Raw genomic sequence first — 11,181 nt, 5'->3', positions numbered from 1 at the left:
GATCAATCAGGAATGATGTAAACAAGCACACACACACACACACACAGTAGTGTTCATTATGGGCCTGGTCTTCAGGTTAAGCGCAGCAGCAGCACTGTTTTAGGTACACAGACATTTAGAGTATCAGCTGTAGAGCTGCAGCGCGTTGACCTTTACACACACACACACACACAGAGCAAAAACACAGGTACATACACACACACACATTCTAACAAGTACACATACAACACACACACCCCCGAGAGCCTGGGAAGTGGACGTTTGGTTGTTGCTGTTGAAAGAATTTGCACCGTAAACACAAAGGTCTCTCAGGGCAAGTGTTCTGCTTTAGCTTTACGCTGCACTGCGAGTCCCACAGGCTACATTTACACACACACACACACACACACACACACAGGGTCCTATACATATAAAACATATAAAACAGCTGACCCCAGGGATGGCGACCCAAAAAGCCACACACTCCCAGCACTAGCATTAATGTGTTCCATATTTGGACAAAAGTATTGGGACACCTCCTCGTTCATTGCTTCTTTCTGACATTTAGGGTAATAAAAAGAGCTGATCCTGCTTTTGTTGAAGTAACTGTCTCTACTGTCCAGGGGAGAAGATTCTCTACTAGAGTTTGGAGAAGCATTGCTGTGAGGATTTGATTGCATTTAGCGACAAGAGTGGCGTTAGTGAGATCAGGATGTTGTCAGGATGATCACCAACCCCACCTCATCCTTCCCTAACTTCCCAAACTCATCCCAAAAGTACTGAATGGAGCTCCACCCCAATCCATCATTCCAGAAAATACAGTTCTTCCACTGCTCCACAGCTCCTCAATGCTGGGGGCTCCATACCCCTCTATCCCACGCCTGTCATTATTAGGCAGCATGGTGCCGACTCTCATGCTCCAGAGAGTCCTATTCTATTGGCAGTACTTCTCAACAGGGATTAGACAAGCTGTATGTGTGTGTGTGTGTGTGTGTGTGTGTGTGTGTGTGTGCATTTTATTTGAGGTAGCTGAATGCATTTGTTAGAAGGGGTGTCCACAAACATTTGGATATGTAGTGTAAAAAATGATGATGTAATGATTGACAGCACCGTCTTCCTGGCAACGTAAACAAGCCAGCATCCGTGATGCTAGAGATGACATTCGCAGCAGGCTGGATCGGTGTGGCCCCTTCTTCCCCTCTCTCTCTCTCTCTCTCTCTCTCTCTCTCTCTCTCTCTCTCTCTTTCTGTGTGTGTGTGTGTGTGTGTCTGTGTGTGTGTGTGTGTGTGTATGTGTCTGTGTGTGTGTGTGTGTCTGTGTGTGTGTGTGTCTGTGTGTGTGTGTGTGTGTGTCTTCCCTTTCACTCTTCTTAAAGCTTAAATGAGCTAAAACTGAGCTGTAATAAAGCAAGTCTCTTAGCCCCACGTTCCACTCCTCCTCCTCCTCCTTCTCCTCCGAGAGAGAGAGAGAGGGAGAGAGAGATGGAGAGAGAGATGGTGAGAGAGGGAGAGAGGGAGAGAGAGAGGGAGAGAGGGAGAGAGAGAGAGAGAGAGAGAGAGAGAGAGAGAGAGATGGAGAAAGAGAGAGGGAGAGAGTGATGGATAGACAGAGAGAGATGGAGAGATGGAGTGAGAGAGAGAGAGAGGGAGAGAGGGAGAGAGAGAGAGAGAGAGAGAGAGAGAGAGAGAGATGGAGAAAGAGAGAGGGAGAGAGTGATGGAGTGAGAGAGAGAGGGAGAGGAGAGAAAGAGAGAGAGAGAGAGGGAGATGGAGAAAGAGAGGTGAGATGGAGAAAGAGAGAGGGAGAGAGTGATGGATAGAGAGATTGAGAGAGAGAAAGATGAGAGATGGAGTGTGTGAGAGAGAGATGGAGAGAGAGATTGAGAGAGAGAAAGATGAGAGATGGAGTGTGTGAGAGAGAGATGGAGAGAGGGAGAGAGAGAGAGAGAGAGAGAGAGAGAGACAGAGAGAGGGAGAGGGAGAGTAAGGTACCTGCATTTTCATCTCAACAATGAAAAAGATAAATAAGCCAGATTTCTCGTCCTTAAAGCAACATCCCGAATCAGCTGTACCATCAAACAGCAGCTTCAGAATCACGCCCGCACTCAGGCCCTGTTCTGGGCTTGAATAGGAGGGGCTCGTCATCCTGGTACAGCATTTCTACAAAGCAGCAGAACCTCGGCTGGGGTTAAACTCTGGCCGAAACGCTGCTACTGCACTATGGAGCTCTCCAGAACTGTCAGTGTAACCCAAAAACCCGAGTCATCCTGTGGTATGACTCTACTGCCTCAGTCCACATGCTTCTCTACCTTCAGATGCTGCTTCTGCATCCCTCAGCTTGTCCAGAAAAGCTTTTGTGTGCAGCTTTGAGGTGTTTCACAGGTGCAGCCACACTGGGCTCTCAGAAATTTCCAACCAAGCCGACCAAGTTTAGAAGATCTGATTTTTTTTGCATGACAGCAATCGTAGTTTGGAGGGACGATCCAGTACCAGTGATACCAGGGAAGCCGGTAGCTCAAATGCTTTGCAGTTGATGGCAGTCCTGGTTCAAAACTCAGCTCATACACTTCCCTGGAAATTCCTCCCTGTAAGGAGCGTTTACATCAGTAAGAGGATTCTCCTTCATCTCAGTCCAGCCGCCCAAAAACCCAATCAAATCTGAAGGTTGCCTCAAAAAATACAGCACTCAACACTCAAAGCGCCGAATGAGCTCTCTGTCTGTCTGCCGTGGCTCGAGTTACACATCTCTGCACCTCTACACTACAGCTCAGAGAAGAAGCTGCGGTGCCTTTTTCCCCATCAAGGGTCATTTTCACACAAGTACTTTCCCACTGCAATAACATGATCCCTTTGCAAGCGAAATCACCGCACATGTGGTCAATATATCAAATTTTACAACATCCTGAGATTACTGAATATTACAGTGGAGAACCCTCAGGGCCTTCCAGGTCTTCGGAGAAGGTCTAATCATTTCTGAGAATTGAAATAAAAAAAGATCTCTAATCTGAGCTCAGTTTAATTCAGTAGAATTACAATTACAATTAAAATTGTTTGTAAACTCTGCAGGGAAATACAGTCCTAGTCTTGTTCTACTGTTAAGATATTTTGACCAAAAAAAGGATACATTATGAAACGCTACAATGTCCAATCAGGATAGTTTCCTCAGTGGTAGCTGGGTAGATACAAGCTAAACAAGCTTTGCTACTGGTGAGGTCTTCAAAAGCAGAACTGAAGACCTGTGGCCATATATACTCATATATACACATCTCATATTTTAGACTTACGCGTAATATATGGGTTATTTTAGATTTTTGTTATGTATATATTTACTTCCAAACAAAATTAGATTAGGACATCCCAAGCTATATATATATATATACAGAGAGAGATACATTCACACTGTTTGTCTAGTAAAATGTGGATATAAGTAAAATATATTGGGTTTTGCTGAGTTTTGGGTTTCTGATAGACAGTGGTGGACATAAAATTATTGTGGATTAAAAAGTATATATATATATATACATACTCACAAATATATATTTACTTCCAAACAAAATCGGATTGGGATATATATATATATTTATAAATATATATATATATATATATATATATATATATATTAATATATGTTGCACATAAGTGAAATCCATATTCTCAGAAATGTCATTTATATGAAATCTATAGATTAGATTACGGGGTGTGGGCTTATCTGCTGGGTTTTGGGTTTCTGATGGACACTGATGGATTTTTGTCAAATCATTGAGGCTGAGGGATGCAATGCTGGCCTAGAATATTACAGAATATGAAATATGGCATATTTAGGGGGTGGTATTAAAAAAAAACATTTCTATGGTCATCCTCTGGTAGTCTAGAGACAGCCCTGGAATCACGTTATTGGTGTGGCCGTCATGGGAGCTTTATCTACATTCAAATGAATGTCTCATAGTTTCAGATAATAAACCCTTTTAAACTAAAATAGGAAAACAAATGTTTTATCTACTTGTGTGTGTGTGTTTGTGTGTGTGTGTGTGTGTGTGTGTGTGTGTGTCCCTTCACCATATATATATATATAGAAAAGATAGAAACAGACATCCAAGATCCTATCAGGGCGCTAATAGGCACACATGCCACCAGTCTTCCCACAAATTGATTTCGCCACCCGGACCCCAACAGCATTGCCGCGAGGAAGCGGGATACACACAGCATACATCACTGTCTCGCGCAGTCCACAGCCGTGCTAAATGTGATCATTATCGGCATTCGGGGCCCCAATAACGGCCCTCAAGTAACGCCCCCACCACCGAGTTAGCGCATTCGCTAATGGTGCTAGCTCTGGGAGAGGTGACAGGGACACAAAGACGGAGGAGACAAAGAAATAGAGGGACGAAAAGGGGTCTGTCGCTGATCAATACCGTCACAGGTGAAAGACTTCTGTGGAAATTGAGGCCCCAGAGGGTGCTCAGTGTACCTCCATCCATTGTTCCTGCATTATGTAGCAGTGACAGGCTAGTTTAGCAAGGTTATCCGTTTATTAGCGCTATTGAAATGCACATTCACAACATTAAGGTCCACACCATCTTTCTTAATGATCCAGGATGAGCTCAGGACTCATCTCTGTAGCTTCTTCATAATGGCTCTACACGTGTGGAGCTCCAGTGCAGATCTGTAGTTCAGGATAGTACTGTGGTACTTCTTTAAAGGGGGATCTATTTTGTCAGCAGTACTATAATTGGTACCATATGTTCTCAATCCTGTATAAGCTGATACTTAATTAAAAAATGGGGTTCTATATTTTGTAGATGCTGTATGGACCTATAACTTTTCATTAGGGTACTTTATAAGTTGGTACTTGAAGGACGTGTAATATTTTGCCAGTAAATTATGGACTGTAAATACTATAGTGGCAGGACTACATTTTGCCACATTTTGCAGTACTGGTACAGCACATTTTGGACTGGTACTATGTCATTTTGCTGAATAACTACCTCTAATTTCTTTGACAATACTCTATGCTAGTACTTTTTATCAAGGGCGTACTATATTTTGCCAGTGCTACAGGTCCTGGTATTTCTACATGGTGTACAGTTTAGTAATACTCTATGGATAAAAACCTCTTCATAAAGTTTTTTTATGTCCCTAGAACTGGGACTGGTACTATTCATGGAGTACTATCTTTTGCCAAATTGGGATGGTACTTATTCAGGGTGTACTATAGTGTGCCAGTACTATATGGAATGGCACTTCTTTAGGGTGTACTACAGTGTGGCAGTACTATTACGGGTTGGTACTCTTCATAAACTGAGTACTACACTGGCAGTACTATATGGGTTGGTACTTCTTCAGGGTGTACTATTGTGTATTAATACTATACAGATTGGTACTTCTTCAGGGGGTACTATAGGATGGTAGTACTAGACAGGTTGCTACTTCTTCAGGGTGTACTATTGTGTATTAATACTATACAGGTTCGTCAGGGTGTATTATAATGTGGCAGTACTATATGGGTTGGTACTTCTTCAGGGGGTACTATAGGATGGTAGTACTATTATCGGTTGGTACTCTTTATCAACTGAGTACTACACTGGTAGTACTCTATTAAAAAGCATATTTTCGAATTTCATATGTTTGTAGTAGTCTATGGGTGTCATATTTTGCCAGAATTGAGGATGAGGATTTAGCAGATTGGTACTTGTTTGTGAAGGTGGTACTACAGTATAGGTTGGTAATTGCTTATAATTCTGTACTTATTAGTAAATTCAGTACAGTATTGCCAGTGCGTTGTGGATTGTCAGTGCTTTATATAGGGTGTATATAGTGGCAGCATCTGTTGCTCTGTATTACACGCTACAAAGGCTTCAGATTTCACCATACGTTCATCATAAATGATAACGGGAAAATCTGTACTGGTGCTAAGCATGGAAATATGATATTTCAGCATTTCTCCAATGCTTCTGTTTTTAGATCGACATACAGAAAAGCCCACGTGTGCTAATTGTGGCTATTATCAGGTACCAGTTTCTGAAACTGACACACAAACGGTCATCAGGCTAATTGTGGCAAACTGCTATTGTGAGGCAGACCCAAGCCATTAGCCTGAACTATTGTATATATATATATATATATATATATATATATATATATATACACACAGTCTTTCTGCCTAGAAATGATCTTCCCAGTCAGTCACCCTCTCTCTCTCTCTCTCTCTCTCTCTCTCTTTCCTTATTGGGCTGAACAAACAGGAGGCTTTTAGATCTCCTGAGTGGTGTGGATCTGCTGTAATCTGCTATAATTGGTGAAGCAGTGCTCATTTCCAGGCTCGCTTTGGTAAAGCCGCTTTACCCAGAAGCCCTTGCTCCCCATAGCTCCTCCTCCACACCTGGACCTGGGCTTCAGAGGATGGGGCACTAATACATGGCCAGCTGTCGTCAGTCAGAAGTTTAATGGTCCTACACCTCTGCTGGAGTCGTAGTTAATTAGTAAATGAAGGTGTTAATCAGTAAGTAGGACTAGCAGTAAAGGCCTGGTGCACACTAATACAGACACATTAATAAGAGAGACAGAGCAGCATCCACAGCAACATTCAGACAAAGTCATGGGCATTTTCGGATGGTTTGGGCCAATCCCAGTAGCAGTGAACTTCACAAATATCAGGTTTCCCCCCATTTGAGTGTTAAACTCGTCAGTCTCTTAGATTGTGATCTTAGAAAACCCATCCAGTGAGCTGCGATTCTGAGGGCCACAGACTGGTTGGAGCTGACAGAAAGGCTACAGTAGCTCTGATAACCACTCTGTATGATTGTGAAGAGCAGAAAAGCTTCTCAGAATGAACCCCAGCACCTCCAACCTTGAGGAGGATGAGCTTCAACAGCCGAAAACCAAGTCAGGGTCCACTTCTGTCCGCCAAGACCAGAAAGCTGAGGCTGCAGTGGCTCAGCACAGGCTCACCAACACTGGACAGCTGAAGCCTGGACTTGGAGAAGTGCAGCCTGGTCTGATGAGTCTGGATTTCTGCTGAGGATCATCACTACTGATGGTGGAGTCAGAATTTGGGGCCAACTGTATGAATCCATGGACCCAACCTGCCTTGTGTTCACAGTCCAGGCTGGTGGAGGTGGTGCCACCATGTGGATCCCTTCATCCCCACAGTTTACATCTTCTAGCAGCTTCCTCCAGATTCCATGATGATGCACCAGGTCGCAAAGTAGAGTCTTCTCAGACTGGTTTCATGAACATGACGATGAGTTCAGTGTTCTTCAGTGCTGGTTCTGCCCAGTCACCAGATCAGAACCCAGTAGAACATCTTTGGGATGTGGTAGAATGGTCGAATCTTCAGGAACTGTGTGATGTAATCAAGCCAACATGGAGCAAAGGAGTGTTTACAACGTCCGGGCTGTTTTGTGAGCAGAGGGAGGCCCTGCCCTGTCTCAGTGCAGGCATTCTAATAATGGCAATGGAACCACCATAGAACCACTGTTTTCTGAGCAGATGAGAACCCTAACACCTCCACCAGACCTGGTAGACCACCAATACTGGCCCCATCAAATAAAAATAACAGAAAGAGGAGAAAATTAAGCTCCATATCCATGTACTGCCAAAATTTTGGACTCTCTGGAGCAGATAAAGATCATGACCCTATTGGCACAATAATGCCAGGCGTGGGCTATAGAGGGGTATAAAGCCCCCCAGCATTGAGGGGCTGTAGAGCAGTGGAGGAACTGAGTTCTCTGGAATGGATGGATGGTGGTGGAGCTCTATCTAGTACTTTTGGGATGAGGTGGGATGGTGAGCATCATCCAACGTCCTGAACTCACTAACGCTCTTGTGGCAGAATGCAATCAAATCCTCACAGCAATGCCTGCATATTCAAAATCTAGTAGAAAGCCTTTTCTTCTCTGGACAGTAGAGGCAGTTACTCCAACAAAAGCAGGATCAGCTCTTTTTAATACTCTCAATCAATGAGCAGGTGTCCCAATACTTTTGGGTGTGTATGTATATGGGCTGTCAGATAGGAGGAGGAGGAAAACACCGGGGGTCCAGTACAGACAGATGTGTGTGTGTGAGAGAGAGTGTGTGTGAGTGTGTGAGAGTGTCACAAAGCTGCCGATCACCTGAGTCAGTTTAAACTCTCTCAGACTCTTACAGTCTCTCTCTCTCTCTCTCTCTCTCTCTCTCTGTTTTTCTTTATGTACGCATCATCAGCCAATCTGGAATCAACACTCATCAATGTTCACAGCTTCTTTATCTCTCTCGCTCTTTCTCTCTCTCTCTCTCTCTCTCAAACACACACACACACACACACACATCTTTTTTCCTGCATTCCTACTGTATCTATCTCTCTCTCTTTCTCACACACACACACATATACTCTCTCTCTCTCTCTGCCTCTCCACTGCATGTTCAGGTACCATCACAAGCAGCACAGTAAATCAGGAGGCATGAAGAGCAGAAGAGACAGAGGAAGCGACAGAAGAGAGAGAGAGAGAGAGAGAGAGAGAGAGAGACGGCGTGAGAGAGGCAGGATAAGAGAGGCAGAAAGAAAGAGAGAGCGAGAAAAGGAAGAGAAAGAGAAAGAGAAAGAGCGAGAGAGTGAGAGAGCGCAAGAGAAGGAGAGAGGAAAACCAAGAGCAAGATTAAAGTGGAAAGACTCACCCGAACCAGGAGTGGAGGATTCTTCAGAGGCAGGCAAATCTGCAGCAGCCCAGCACACTCAAAGAGAGCGAGAGAGAGGGTGAGAGAGAGAGAGGGTGAGAGATATAGAAGATAAGGAGAGAAAGACAGAGGAGTGCAGAGGCGACGCACACGCTCCAAATACGGGGAGAGAGATGAAGGAGGAGAAAATCCTGGAGAACAGGAGGATGAGCGGAAGAGTGAGTGAGAGAGAGAGAGAGAGAGAGAGAGAGAGAGGAATGGGAGAGTGTGATGGAACAAGAGAGAGAGAGGGAGAGAGAAGGGGGCGTGAAGAGGTGGGCTGAGATGAGGATATAAAGAGCGAGACACACACTCGCGAGTGCAGCGGCCACACACACACATACGCAAGGCGCGCTGCTGCACATCTCATCTGACAGCACGGAGACGAGGTCCGCCTACCTGCTTCACACACACACACACACACACACACACACACTTCAGTTCTGAGATGACACTTTATTTCAATTGTTCTGGACTCTTGGTGTGTTTTATAGAGATATAAGATATGAAGTGTGTGTGTGTGTGTCATGGAGGGTGTTCCCTGATCACCCCACTACACCCCTTGCTCCACACATGCAAGCCCTGAGATAGAGAGACAGAGGGAGATGGGGGGGGTAAAACTGTGCCAGCTCCAGTAATTGCCTGAATGCCAGAGGGAATACTCTCTATCTACCTGTCTCTCTCTCTCTGTCTCTCTCTCTCTCTCTCTCTCTCTCTGTGTGTGTCTCTTTCCTTTTCTCTCTGTTTTCTTATCCTCTCTCGCCCCTTTTTTCTCACTTTTTTCTCTTCCCTCTCTCTCTCTCTCTCTCTCTCTCTCTCCCCTCTCTATCTCTCTCTCCCACTGTTCTTAGTCATCGTCCCAGCGAGCCTTAGCCCAATTGGGAACCAGAAAGTTCAGTCTCAGCCCCACATATGGATGCCCACCAGGGTCAGTGATGGGTCTAGGTGGGATTAAGCATGGGTCCCGTCCAGAATGTACGCTGCCCATTGGGCCTGGCTGACCCAAGTAAGATTAGGGTGGGCTGTAACAATAAGGCCCATTTGGGAATCCCAACTGGGTCCCAGTAACAACACATGGACAAACCCACTCATGGAACCCACCTAGCCATGTGAGCCCCACATGAGCATGCTGGCTGTGTTCTTTCTCTTTGCTCCTCTGCTCTCTCTCTCTCTCTCTCTCTCTCTCTCTGACATATGCCTGTATTGGTTTAGTGTGTGTGGGTCTGTGTGTGTGTGTTTGTGTGTGCTCAGCTGTTGATATGTGACCATGTTGTCACAAACACTGGTGCTCAAACCCCCCCACACACACTCTAGCAGCGAAAGAGAGAGAGAGGGAGAGATGGCCAGATATCCCAGCTTGCCCAGAGATGCACTCCAACTCTCTCTCCAGCTTATCTCTCTACAGCTCTTTCTGCTTTGTTCAGTCACATACCATGTTCACAGCACACACTCTCTCTCTCTCTCTCTCTCTCTCTCTCTCACACACACACACACACACACACACACAGCATCTATTTTATCTGCACACACTTTCTTTCCAGATTCACCTCAATCATAATAGTCACAGCCTCCAGTTCATCAGCAGTGCTGCTCCTCAGGTTTCTCCAGTAATCAACCAACTAGCTAGCCAGCCAGTAGTGGTAGTGACTGTCTCCTGTGTGAGCCACCAACCAACCAACCAACAAACCAAGCTTCTTACCAACCAAACAATCAACCACCTATGGAACCTACCAACCAACCAAGATACCTACCAAAAAAAAAAACAACCAACTAGCCAACCAACCAACCACGTGACATACCAACCAACCAACCAGACAGACAGACAACCAACCAACCAAGCTACCTACCAAGCAACCGATCTACCTGCCAACCAACCAACTTACCAGGATACTAAGCAACCAAGCTACCTACCAACCAACCAAGCAACCAGCCAGCCAGACAACCTGCCAACCAACCAGCCATCTAAACAACCTGCCAACCAACCAGCCATCTAAACAAACAGCCACCTACCAACCAACCAAGCAACCAGACAGCCAGTCAGTAGTGGCCGTGGCTGTTTCTTGAATGAGCCACCAACCAACCAATCAATCAGCCAGCTTGGCTGTCTCTTGTGTCACCCACCAACCAACCAGCCATCCAAACAACCTGCCAACCAACCAGCCATCTAAATAACCTGCCAACCAACCAGCCATCTAAACAAACAGCCAACCAAGCAACCAGCCAGCCAGACAGCCAGTCAGTAGTGGCCGTGGCTGTTTCTTGTATTGGCCGTGCTGTTTCAACCAATCAATCAGCCAGCTTGTAGTGGTCGTGGCTGTCTCTTATGTGAGCCACCAACCAACTAAAAAGCCATCCAAACAACCAGCCAACCAAGCTACCTACCAAACAACCAGTGAACCTGCCAGCCAGCCAACTTGTGTGAGCCACCAACCAGTCAGCCAGCCAGGAGTGATCGTGGCTGTCTTTTGTGAGGCTCAGTTCTTGGTCCTCTTCTTTTCTCACTGTACACTCA

The 11,181-nt window shown here is 45.3% G+C and overlaps 1 protein-coding gene across 4 annotated transcripts in view; it reads right to left on the bottom strand.

The window, feature by feature from the left end:
- The window catches only part of LOC140551149 (RNA binding protein fox-1 homolog 3-like), a 199,627-nt gene extending 190,856 nt beyond the window's left edge, over positions 1 to 8,771 (bottom strand). For all 4 annotated transcript variants that reach the window (XM_072674520.1, XM_072674518.1, XM_072674519.1 and 1 more), the window contains exon 1: positions 8,631 to 8,771. The gene's annotated coding sequence lies outside the window, so the exon portion shown is untranslated. The remainder of the gene's footprint in view (positions 1 to 8,630) is intronic.
- Between the last annotated feature and the right edge of the window lie 2,410 nt (positions 8,772 to 11,181).

Source organism: Salminus brasiliensis, chromosome 3 (genome assembly GCF_030463535.1).
Source record: "Salminus brasiliensis chromosome 3, fSalBra1.hap2, whole genome shotgun sequence".
In the NCBI taxonomy this organism is placed as follows: Eukaryota; Metazoa; Chordata; class Actinopteri; order Characiformes; family Bryconidae; genus Salminus; species Salminus brasiliensis.
This window is presented reverse-complemented; position numbering and strand designations above follow the sequence as displayed.